At 54.3% G+C, this 12,004-nt stretch overlaps 4 non-coding genes across 4 annotated transcripts; all 4 read left to right on the top strand.

Annotated features, from left to right (window-relative positions):
• The first annotated feature begins 434 nt into the window (after positions 1–434).
• On the top strand, positions 435–506 carry TRNAE-CUC (transfer RNA glutamic acid (anticodon CUC)). The gene has a single exon. It is a non-coding gene; the product is annotated as a tRNA-Glu (tRNA).
• A 1,698-nt stretch (positions 507–2,204) lies between these two features.
• On the top strand, positions 2,205–2,276 carry TRNAD-GUC (transfer RNA aspartic acid (anticodon GUC)). Its single transcript has one exon. It is a non-coding gene; the product is annotated as a tRNA-Asp (tRNA).
• A 4,049-nt stretch (positions 2,277–6,325) lies between these two features.
• Positions 6,326–6,397, top strand: TRNAD-GUC (transfer RNA aspartic acid (anticodon GUC)). Its single transcript has one exon. It is a non-coding gene; the product is annotated as a tRNA-Asp (tRNA).
• Positions 6,398–10,863: 4,466 nt separating this feature from the next.
• On the top strand, positions 10,864–10,935 carry TRNAD-GUC (transfer RNA aspartic acid (anticodon GUC)). The gene has a single exon. It is a non-coding gene; the product is annotated as a tRNA-Asp (tRNA).
• The last annotated feature ends 1,069 nt before the right edge of the window (positions 10,936–12,004 follow it).

A 12,004-nucleotide genomic window follows, 5' to 3' on the forward strand; every position in this document is an offset into this window, starting at 1 on the left:
GGCGCTGACCTCCCGCTGGTGCCCTGAGAAGAGGCGCTGACCTCCCGCTGGTGCCCTGAGAAGAGGAGCTGACCTAGAACAGTGACTGGTATTTTTCTGGATGGTTAATTGGTTCTTGCTGTTTTTGCTCTCCAGTTAGTTGTGTGTTATGAAGGTCCCATGCGTCTTCCAGGGATGGAAACTGTCCCGAGATCTGAGTCTATTTAACGTTCAGTAGATTGCTTTGTTGGGGGTGTGCCTGAAAGCAGTGTTTTTTTTGTGTGTCCCATGATGTTTTCCAAAGTGTAGTAAAGACAAGCTTGCCAGTGTTAGGTTGATGTGTGTGTGTTTTCCTGCTTACTTTAGTTGATGCACAAAACCCTGTGACAGCAGCACAGGCGGCCTCACCCTGGTGGTATGTCTTGGAGCAGGTGCTGCTCCAGAGCACCCAGTGCTCCCTGGTGGTCTAGTGGTTAGGATTCGGCGCTCTCACCGCCGCGGCCCGGGTTCGATTCCCGGTCAGGGAAGGGACTCTTTTTTTCTCCCCACGGTATACTTCTAGTTTTTTTTCATCCTATCTAAACACATTTTTTAAGGTTCTACATCGCAAATCTTTTATTACATACATTTCTTCTTTACTTGACCTGCCACCTGCTAATAACAACGTCACCTTTCAGGCACACAGACAAAACACTGATAGAAAACTGAATGCTGGTCATCAAAGCTTGTTCTTCACAAAGGATGGGTTACCGCTTGGAAGAAGCACTGGCAAATCCAGGAGGCCTGTTTCTAGGGGTCTCCAGCTCTATGAAGAATCCAGTTTCAAGACAACATTGAAAGGGAGAGATTCGCTTCTGGAGCTTGCTACACTATAGCTTCGGAGATGGCAGCTTGCCAAATTGTTGACAGGCTCGAGCCAATTGTCAGAATGCCAGTATTCTGCGACCCACCTAGTTTGATGGATATCTGCTGGTTGGGTGGAAGGAAGCAAAGAGGAGGTGGGGACTTATAGTATTAACGTGAAGCCAGATAGGGAGATGGGGAAGAGCAGCATTGGAGGGGGAGAGCAACACGGGCGGGCGGGATACTGCTCACCAAGCCCGGATTTACGCAGGATGGGCGGAGTCCCTCAGTCTCTCTGTCCAGCGGGGGCTCTCTCTTTACCCGTATGGCCAGTCCGGCCCTGGTGCCGTCATGTCTCCCAAAGGGCGTCTCTAGCCCGTCACTCTGGAGTCTGTATCCTCCGGGTGAGGTCTCCTATTCTTCTAGCTAGGGGCTGGAGAGAAGGGAGGTGGTTGGTCTGGGGCGCCAGTCATAGTCGCCCTTGAGAGGCGTTTCTAAGGTAGTTTGTAAGTGTGTCTGGACAGGTTGCTCTAAGGTGCGCAAAGTGATGTCTTAGCATTTGAAAGAAGCATTGAGAAAGGCAGGTGGCCTGTTTGTTTTCCTTTGCTGGCTTTGTGCAGGGAAGGAAAGTCTCCATTGTAGGGTTTGGCGCTTTATGAAGGCCTTGAGCTGCTGTTTAGAGACAGAGTGCTGCCTAGGCGGCTGGGCACGCTGCTCACACCTCATGCCATATAGCGCCTTGTCATCCCTACATCACCGAGCCTTCGATAGCTCAGTTGGTAGAGCGGAGGACTGTAGTGGGGAAGCTGATATCCTTAGGTCGCTGGTTCAAATCCGGCTCGAAGGAATTTTGCAAAGTCTTCACTTTTTTCCTCTGCTTCACAATTCAAAGCGCCTCTTTCTCAGACACTCGCACACCTGGGCTTTTCCTGCCTCCTCTCTTCTCCTTTACAAGCCAGCTTTCTCCTTTGGCGCAGGCGGGCGGGTGGGCGGGTGGGAGGGAGCGTCTCCCTCCCCACTCCCTGTGTGCAGCCCCCGCTGCAATCCTCCAGCATCAGAGAGAGCCAGGGGCCCCTGGGCTGAAGATCCAGGCCGGGGCCGTCAGAAGCAGCCGTGGGAGCTGGTTGCTGTGACTCTGGCATCAGGTGATGCTGCTGAGAGCGCTGCTGAGAGTGTCTGCTAGGAGGTGAGAAGGATCTTGTGAGGCAGGAGTGTGTTTGTGTGTGTATTGTGTGAGGGAGTGTGTGTGTGTTTATTGAGCCTGTGGGCCCCTGTGTTGGTGTGAAGGAGTTGATAAATGGCACAAATTCATAGCATATGAGGATGGACAGGCGGGTTTTCAGCCACATAAGGAGCGGCTCAGCGAGACCAGGTGCAGCTGTTCCTCGTTAGTATAGTGGTCAGTATCCCCGCCTGTCACGCGGGAGACCGGGGTTCAATTCCCCGACGGGGAGGATTCCATCGCATTTTTTAAAGCATGACAACTCTACCTTTATTTAGAATTTCATCTAGAATGTGGCGCTTTCCACTCATGACATCATCTGATTTACTAATGCGGTCTCATAACTTTTACGATCAATCACGGGCAATTTTTAAGTGGGACACTTTTTGCGAAGGATGTCTGCCTTTTCGTTTTAACCTTCTGTGTACTTAATTGAAAAAAGAAACGTGCACGAAGCCTTGTTATTTACATCAAAATCAAATGACTACATGATCAATCATATGCGTTGAAGCCTGTTGTTTTTTCAAGAGACATAAATGAAATGATGGATCGCGCTCTGAATGAGGAATTATTTTTTATGACGTTGAAGCGTTTTATTTATCTTTGTTTCGGTCTAATGTTTTAGGGCTTACAGGCACATTGTGAAAGTGAAAGTTCCACTGGCCTGCACGTGCACTCCCCACCATCCTCGTCAGAGATCTTATATTGCCTAGGTCCAGCATGAGTACCAAATTCCTTTCAGGCTATTGCAGTGTATTCTGCTACTTGTAGTTTCTAACACTCTAAACTGAGGGCGAGGGGAGCCAGCATCCAAAGCAACACCCTGGTCTGGGTGAAGCGCTCATGCTCAGATCTGGGCTTACTTGAGAGCTTTGACGAGGCCTTGGACGAGCTGCAGGCATCCCCCAGAAGGTCTGCTGCCCTCCTACAGGGGTCCCTGAGAAGAGGAGCAGACCCCCGCTGGTGCCCTGAGAAGAGGCACTGACCCCCCGCTGGTGCCCTGAGTAGAGGCGCTGACACCCCGCTGGTGCCCTGAGGAGAGGCACTGCCCTCCCTCTGGTGCCCTGAGAGGAGGAGCTGACCCCCGCTGGTGCCCTGAGAAGAGGCGCTTACCTCCTGCTGGTGCCCTGAGTAGAGGCGCTGACCTCCCGCTGGTGCCATGAGAAAAGGGACTGCCCTCCTTCAGGGGTACCTGAGAAGAGGTGCTGATTCCCCGCTAGTGCCCTGAGAAGTGGCGCTGACCTCCAGCTGGTGCCCTGAGAAGAGGCGCTGCCCTCCTGCAAGGGCCCCTGAGAAGAGGCGCTGACCTCCAGCTGGTGCCATGAGAATAGGCGCTGCCCTCCTGCAAGGGCCCCTGAGAAGAGGCGCTGACCCCCCCCGCTAGTGCCCTGAGAAGAGGCGCTGACCTCCAGCTGGTGCCCTGAGAAGAGGCGCTGACCTCCAGCTGGTGCCCTGAGAAGAGGCGCTGCCCTCCTGCAAGGGCCCCTGAGAAGAGGCGCTGACCTCCAGCTGATGCCCTGAGAAGAGGCGCTGCCCTCCTGCAAGGGCCCCTGAGAAGAGGTGCTGACCCCCCCGCTAGTGCCCTGAGAAGAGGCGCTGACCTCCAGCTGGTGCCCTGAGAAGAGGTGCTGACCTCCCGCTGGTGCCCTGAGAAGAGGTGCTGACCTCCCGCTGGTGCCCTAAGAAGAGGCGCTGACCTCCTGCTGGTGCCCTGAGAAGAGGCACTGACCCCCCGCTGGTGCCCTGAGTAGAGGTGCTGACACCCCGCTGGGGCCCTGAGAAGAGGCACTGACCCCCCCCCCCCGCTGGTGCTCTGAGGAGAGGCACTGCCCTCCCTCTGGTGCTCTGAGAGGAGGAGCTGACCCCCGCTGGTGCCCTGAGAAGAGGCGCTTATCTCCTGCTGGTGCCCTGAGTAGTGGCGCTGACCTCCCGCTGGTGCCATGAGAAAAGGGACTGCCCTCCTTCAGGGGTACCTGAGAAGAGGTGCTGATCCCCGCTAGTGCCCTGAGAAGAGGCGCTGACCTCCAGCTGGTGCCCTGAGAAGAGGCGCTGACCTCCCGCTGGTGCCCTGAGAAGAGGCACTGACCCCCCACTGGTGCCCTGAGAAGAGGCGCTGACCTCCCGCTGGTGCCCTGAGAAGAGGAGCTGACCTAGAACAGTGACTGGTATTTTTCTGGATGGTTAATTGGTTCTTGCTGTTTTTGCTCTCCAGTTAGTTGTGTGTTATGAAGGTCCCATGCGTCTTCCAGGGATGGAAACTGTCCCGAGATCTGAGTCTATTTAACGTTCAGTAGATTGCTTTGTTGGGGGTGTGCCTGAAAGCAGTGTTTTTTTTGTGTGTCCCATGATGTTTTCCAAAGTGTAGTAAAGACTAGCTTGCCAGTGTTAGGTTGATGTGTGTGTGTTTTCCTGCTTACTTTAGTTGATGCACAAAACCCTGTGACAGCAGCACAGGCGGCCTCACCCTGGTGGTATGTCTTGGAGCAGGTGCTGCTCCAGAGCACCCAGTGCTCCCTGGTGGTCTAGTGGTTAGGATTCAGCGCTCTCACCGCCGTGGCCCGGGTTCGATTCCCGGTCAGGGAAGGGACTCTTTTTTTCTCCCCACGGTATACTTCTAGTTTTTTTTCATCCTATCTAAACACATTTTTTAAGGTTCTACATCGCAAATCTTTTATTACATACATTTCTTCTTTACTTGACCTGCCACCTGCTAATAACAACGTCACCTTTCAGGCACACAGACAAAACACTGATAGAAAACTGAATGCTGGTCATCAAAGCTTGTTCTTCACAAAGGATGGGTTACCGCTTGGAAGAAGCACTGGCAAATCCAGGAGGCCTGTTTCTAGGGGTCTCCAGCTCTATGAAGAATCCAGTTTCAAGACAACATTGAAAGGGAGAGATTCGCTTCTGGAGCTTGCTACACTATAGCTTCGGAGATGGCAGCTTGCCAAATTGTTGACAGGCTCGAGCCAATTGTCAGAATGCCAGTATTCTGCGACCCACCTAGTTTGATGGATATCTGCTGGTTGGGTGGAAGGAAGCAAAGAGGAGGTGGGGACTTATAGTATTAACGTGAAGCCAGATAGGGAGATGGGGAAGAGCAGCATTGGAGGGGGAGAGCAACACGGGCGGGCGGGATACTGCTCACCAAGCCCGGATTTACGCAGGATGGGCGGAGTCCCTCAGTCTCTCTGTCCAGCGGGGGCTCTCTCTTTACCCGTATGGCCAGTCCGGCCCTGGTGCCGTCATGTCTCCCAAAGGGCGTCTCTAGCCCGTCACTCTGGAGTCTGTATCCTCCGGGTGAGGTCTCCTATTCTTCTAGCTAGGGGCTGGAGAGAAGGGAGGTGGTTGGTCTGGGGCGCCAGTCATAGTCGCCCTTGAGAGGCGTTTCTAAGGTAGTTTGTAAGTGTGTCTGGACAGGTTGCTCTAAGGTGCGCAAAGTGATGTCTTAGCATTTGAAAGAAGCATTGAGAAAGGCAGGTGGCCTGTTTGTTTTCCTTTGCTGGCTTTGTGCAGGGAAGGAAAGTCTCCATTGTAGGGTTTGGCGCTTTATGAAGGCCTTGAGCTGCTGTTTAGAGACAGAGTGCTGCCTAGGCGGCTGGGCACGCTGCTCACACCTCATGCCATATAGCGCCTTGTCATCCCTACATCACCGAGCCTTCGATAGCTCAGTTGGTAGAGCGGAGGACTGTAGTGGGGAAGCTGATATCCTTAGGTCGCTGGTTCAAATCCGGCTCGAAGGAATTTTGCAAAGTCTTCACTTTTTTCCTCTGCTTCACAATTCAAAGCGCCTCTTTCTCAGACACTCGCACACCTGGGCTTTTCCTGCCTCCTCTCTTCTCCTTTACAAGCCAGCTTTCTCCTTTGGCGCAGGCGGGCGGGTGGGCGGGTGGGAGGGAGCGTCTCCCTCCCCACTCCCTGTGTGCAGCCCCCGCTGCAATCCTCCAGCATCAGAGAGAGCCAGGGGCCCCTGGGCTGAAGATCCAGGCCGGGGCCGTCAGAAGCAGCCGTGGGAGCTGGTTGCTGTGACTCTGGCATCAGGTGATGCTGCTGAGAGCGCTGCTGAGAGTGTCTGCTAGGAGGTGAGAAGGATCTTGTGAGGCAGGAGTGTGTTTGTGTGTGTATTGTGTGAGGGAGTGTGTGTGTGTTTATTGAGCCTGTGGGCCCCTGTGTTGGTGTGAAGGAGTTGATAAATGGCACAAATTCGTAGCATATGAGGATGGACAGGAGGGTTTTCAGCCACATAAGGAGCGGCTCAGCGAGACCAGGTGCAGCTGTTCCTCGTTAGTATAGTGGTCAGTATCCCCGCCTGTCACGCGGGAGACCGGGGTTCAATTCCCCGACGGGGAGGATTCCATCGCATTTTTTAAAGCATGACAACTCTACCTTTATTTAGAATTTCATCTAGAATGTGGCGCTTTCCACTCATGACATCATCTGATTTACTAATGCGGTCTCATAACTTTTACGATCAATCACGGGCAATTTTTAAGTGAGACACTTTTTGCGAAGGATGTCTGCCTTTTCGTTTTAAGCTTCTGTGTACTTAATTGAAAAAAGAAACGTGCACGAAGCCTTGTTATTTACATCAAAATCAAAGGACTACATGATCAATCATATGCGTTGAAGCCTGTTGTTTTTTCAAGAGACATAAATGAAATGATGGATCGCGCTCTGAATGAGGAATTATTTTTTATGACGTTGAAGCGTTTTATTTATCTTTGTTTCGGTCTAATGTTTTAGGGCCTACAGGCACATTGTGAAAGTGAAAGTTCCACTGGCCTGCACGTGCACTCCCCACCATCCTCGTCAGAGATCTTATATTGCCTAGGTCCAGCATGAGTACCAAATTCCTTTCAGGCTATTGCAGTGTATTCTGCTACTTGTAGTTTCTAACACTCTAAACTGAGGGCGAGGGGAGCCAGCATCCAAAGCAACACCCTGGTCTGGGTGAAGCGCTCATGCTCAGATCTGGGCTTACTTGAGAGCTTTGACGAGGCCTTGGACGAGCTGCAGGCATCCCCCAGAAGGTCTGCTGCCCTCCTACAGGGGTCCCTGAGAAGAGGAGCAGACCCCCGCTGGAGCCCTGAGAAGAGGCACTGACCCCCCGCTGGTGCCCTGAGTAGAGGCGCTGACACCCCGCTGGTGCCCTGAGGAGAGGCACTACCCTCCCTCTGGTGCCCTGAGAGGAGGAGCTGACCCCCGCTGGTGCCCTGAGAAGAGGCACTGACACCCCGCTGGTGCCCTGAGGAGAGGCACTGCCCTCCCTCTGGTGCCCTGAGAGGAGGAGCTGACCCCCGCTGGTGCCCTGAGAAGAGGCGCTTACCTCCTGCTGGTGCCCTGAGTAGAGGCGCTGACCTCCCGCTGGTGCCATGAGAAAAGGGACTGCCCTCCTTCAGGGGTACCTGAGAAGAGGTGCTGATTCCCCGCTAGTGCCCTGAGAAGTGGCGCTGACCTCCAGCTGGTGCCCTGAGAAGAGGCGCTGCCCTCCTGCAAGGGCCCCTGAGAAGAGGCGCTGACCTCCAGCTGGTGCCATGAGAATAGGCGCTGCCCTCCTGCAAGGGCCCCTGAGAAGAGTCGCTGACCCCCCCCGCTAGTGCCCTGAGAAGAGGCGCTGACCTCCAGCTGGTGCCCTGAGAAGAGGCGCTGACCTCCAGCTGGTGCCCTGAGAAGAGGCGCTGCCCTCCTGCAAAGGCCCCTGAGAAGAGGCGCTGACCTCCAGCTGGTGCCCTGAGAAGAGGCGCTGCCCTCCTGCAAGGGCCCCTGAGAAGAGGCGCTGACCCCCCCGCTAGTGCCCTGAGAAGAGGTGCTGACCTCCAGCTGGTGCCCTGAGAAGAGGTGCTGACCTCCCGCTGGTGCCCTGAGAAGAGGTGCTGACCTCCCGCTGGTGCCCTGAGAAGAGGCGCTGACCTCCTGCTGGTGTCCTGAGAAGAGGCACTGACCCCCCGCTGGTGCCCTGAGTAGAGGTGCTGACACCCCGCTGGGGCCCTGAGAAGAGGCACTGACCCCCCCCCCGCTGGTGCTCTGAGGAGAGGCACTGCCCTCCCTCTGGTGCTCTGAGAGGAGGAGCTGACCCCCGCTGGTGCCCTGAGAAGAGGCGCTTACCTCCTGCTGGTGCCCTGAGTAGAGGCGCTGACCTCCCGCTGGTGCCATGAGAAAAGGGACTGCCCTCCTTCAGGGGTACCTGAGAAGAGGTGCTGATCCCCGCTAGTGCCCTGAGAAGAGGCGCTGACCTCCAGCTGGTGCCCTGAGAAGAGGCGCTGACCTCCCGCTGGTGCCCTGAGAAGAGGCGCTGACCTCCAGCTGGTGCCCTGAGAAGAGGCGCTGCCCTCCTGCAAGGGCCCCTGAGAAGAGGCGCTGACCCCCCGCTAGTGCCCTGAGAAGAGGCACTGACCTCCAGCTGGTGCCCTGAGAAGAGGCGCTGCCCTCCTGCAAAGGCCCCTGAGAAGAGGCGCTGACCCCCCCGCTAGTGCCCTGAGAAGAGGCGCTGACCTCCAGCTGGTGCCCTGAGAAGAGGCGCTGCCCTCCTGCAAGGGCCCCTGAGAAGAGGCGCTGACCCCCCGCTAGTGCCCTGAGAAGAGGTGCTGACCTCCAGCTGGTGCCCTGAGAAGAGGCGCTGACCTCCCGCTGGTGCCCTGAGAAGAGGCGCTGACCTCCCGCTGGTGCCCTGAGAAGAGGAGCTGACCTAGAACAGTGACTGGTATTTTTCTGGATGGTTAATTGGTTCTTGCTGTTTTTGCTCTCCAGTTAGTTGTGTGTTATGAAGGTCCCATGCGTCTTCCAGGGATGGAAACTGTCCCGAGATCTGAGTCTATTTAACGTTCAGTAGATTGCTTTGTTGGGGGTGTGCCTGAAAGCAGTGTTTTTTTTGTGTGTCCCATGATGTTTTCCAAAGTGTAGTAAAGACTAGCTTGCCAGTGTTAGGTTGATGTGTGTGTGTTTTCCTGCTTACTTTAGTTGATGCACAAAACCCTGTGACAGCAGCACAGGCGGCCTCACCCTGGTGGTATGTCTTGGAGCAGGTGCTGCTCCAGAGCACCCAGTGCTCCCTGGTGGTCTAGTGGTTAGGATTCGGCGCTCTCACCGCCGCGGCCTGGGTTCGATTCCCGGTCAGGGAAGGGACTCTTTTTTTCTCCCCACGGTATACTTCTAGTTTTTTTTCATCCTATCTAAACACATTTTTTAAGGTTCTACATCGCAAATCTTTTATTACATACATTTCTTCTTTACTTGACCTGCCACCTGCTAATAACAACGTCAGCTTTCAGGCACACAGACAAAACACTGATAGAAAACTGAATGCTGGTCATCAAAGCTTGTTCTTCACAAAGGATGGGTTACCGCTTGGAAGAAGCACTGGCAAATCCAGGAGGCCTGTTTCTAGGGGTCTCCAGCTCTATGAAGAATCCAGTTTCAAGACAACATTGAAAGGGAGAGATTCGCTTCTGGAGCTTGCTACACTATAGCTTCGGAGATGGCAGCTTGCCAAATTGTTGACAGGCTCGAGCCAATTGTCAGAATGCCAGTATTCTGCGACCCACCTAGTTTGATGGATATCTGCTGGTTGGGTGGAAGGAAGCAAAGAGGAGGTGGGGACTTATAGTATTAACGTGAAGCCAGATAGGGAGATGGGGAAGAGCAGCATTGGAGGGGGAGAGCAACACGGGCGGGCGGGATACTGCTCACCAAGCCCGGATTTACGCAGGATGGGCGGAGTCCCTCAGTCTCTCTGTCCAGCGGGGGCTCTCTCTTTACCCGTATGGCCAGTCCGGCCCTGGTGCCGTCATGTCTCCCAAAGGGCGTCTCTAGCCCGTCACTCTGGAGTCTGTATCCTCCGGGTGAGGTCTCCTATTCTTCTAGCTAGGGGCTGGAGAGAAGGGAGGTGGTTGGTCTGGGGCGCCAGTCATAGTCGCCCTTGAGAGGCGTTTCTAAGGTAGTTTGTAAGTGTGTCTGGACAGGTTGCTCTAAGGTGCGCAAAGTGATGTCTTAGCATTTGAAAGAAGCATTGAGAAAGGCAGGTGGCCTGTTTGTTTTCCTTTGCTGGCTTTGTGCAGGGAAGGAAAGTCTCCATTGTAGGGTTTGGCGCTTTATGAAGGCCTTGAGCTGCTGTTTAGAGACAGAGTGCTGCCTAGGCGGCTGGGCACGCTGCTCACACCTCATGCCATATAGCGCCTTGTCATCCCTACATCACCGAGCCTTCGATAGCTCAGTTGGTAGAGCGGAGGACTGTAGTGGGGAAGCTGATATCCTTAGGTCGCTGGTTCAAATCCGGCTCGAAGGAATTTTGCAAAGTCTTCACTTTTTTCCTCTGCTTCACAATTCAAAGCGCCTCTTTCTCAGACACTCGCACACCTGGGCTTTTCCTGCCTCCTCTCTTCTCCTTTACAAGCCAGCTTTCTCCTTTGGCGCAGGCGGGCGGGTGGGCGGGTGGGAGGGAGCGTCTCCCTCCCCACTCCCTGTGTGCAGCCCCCGCTGCAATCCTCCAGCATCAGAGAGAGCCAGGGGCCCCTGGGCTGAAGATCCAGGCCGGGGCCGTCAGAAGCAGCCGTGGGAGCTGGTTGCTGTGACTCTGGCATCAGGTGATGCTGCTGAGAGCGCTGCTGAGAGTGTCTGCTAGGAGGTGAGAAGGATCTTGTGAGGCAGGAGTGTGTTTGTGTGTGTATTGTGTGAGGGAGTGTGTGTGTGTTTATTGAGCCTGTGGGCCCCTGTGTTGGTGTGAAGGAGTTGATAAATGGCACAAATTCATAGCATATGAGGATGGACAGGCGGGTTTTCAGCCACATGAGGAGCGGCTCAGCGAGACCAGGTGCAGCTGTTCCTCGTTAGTATAGTGGTCAGTATCCCCGCCTGTCACGCGGGAGACCGGGGTTCAATTCCCCGACGGGGAGGATTCCATCGCATTTTTTAAAGCATGACAACTCTACCTTTATTTAGAATTTCATCTAGAATGTGGCGCTTTCCACTCATGACATCATCTGATTTACTAATGTGGTCTCATAACTTTTACGATCAATCACGGGCAATTTTTAAGTGGGACACTTTTTGCGAAGGATGTCTGCCTTTTCGTTTTAACCTTCTGTGTACTTAATTGAAAAAAGAAACGTGCACGAAGCCTTGTTATTTACATCAAAATCAAATGACTACATGATCAATCATATGCGTTGAAGCCTGTTGTTTTTTCAAGAGACATAAATGAAATGATGGATCGCGCTCTGAATGAGGAATTATTTTTTATGACGTTGAAGCGTTTTATTTATCTTTGTTTCGGTCTAATGTTTTAGGGCTTACAGGCACATTGTGAAAGTGAAAGTTCCACTGGCCTGCACGTGCACTCCCCACCATCCTCGTCAGAGATCTTATATTGCCTAGGTCCAGCATGAGTACCAAATTCCTTTCAGGCTATTGCAGTGTATTCTGCTACTTGTAGTTTCTAACACTCTAAACTGAGGGCGAGGGGAGCCAGCATCCAAAGCAACACCCTGGTCTGGGTGAAGCGCTCATGCTCAGATCTGGGCTTACTTGAGAGCTTTGACGAGGCCTTGGACGAGCTGCAGGCATCCCCCAGAAGGTCTGCTGCCCTCCTACAGGGGTCCCTGAGAAGAGGAGCAGACCCCCGCTGGTGCCCTGAGAAGAGGCACTGACCCCCCGCTGGTGCCCTGAGTAGAGGCGCTGACACCCCGCTGGTGCCCTGAGGAGAGGCACTGCCCTCCCTCTGGTGCCCTGAGAGGAGGAGCTGACCCCCGCTGGTGCCCTGAGAAGAGGCGCTTACCTCCTGCTGGTGCCCTGAGTAGAGGCGCTGACCTCCCGCTGGTGCCATGAGAAAAGGGACTGCCCTCCTTCAGTGGTACCTGAGAAGAGGTGCTGATTCCCCGCTAGTGCCCTGAGAAGTGGCGCTGACCTCCAGCTGGTGCCCTGAGAAGAGGCGCTGCCCTCCTGCAAGGGCCCCTGAGAAGAGGC

The sequence above is a fragment of the Triturus cristatus genome, chromosome 4_1 (assembly GCF_964204655.1).
Source record: "Triturus cristatus chromosome 4_1, aTriCri1.1, whole genome shotgun sequence".
NCBI lineage: Eukaryota > Metazoa > Chordata > Amphibia > Caudata > Salamandridae > Triturus > Triturus cristatus.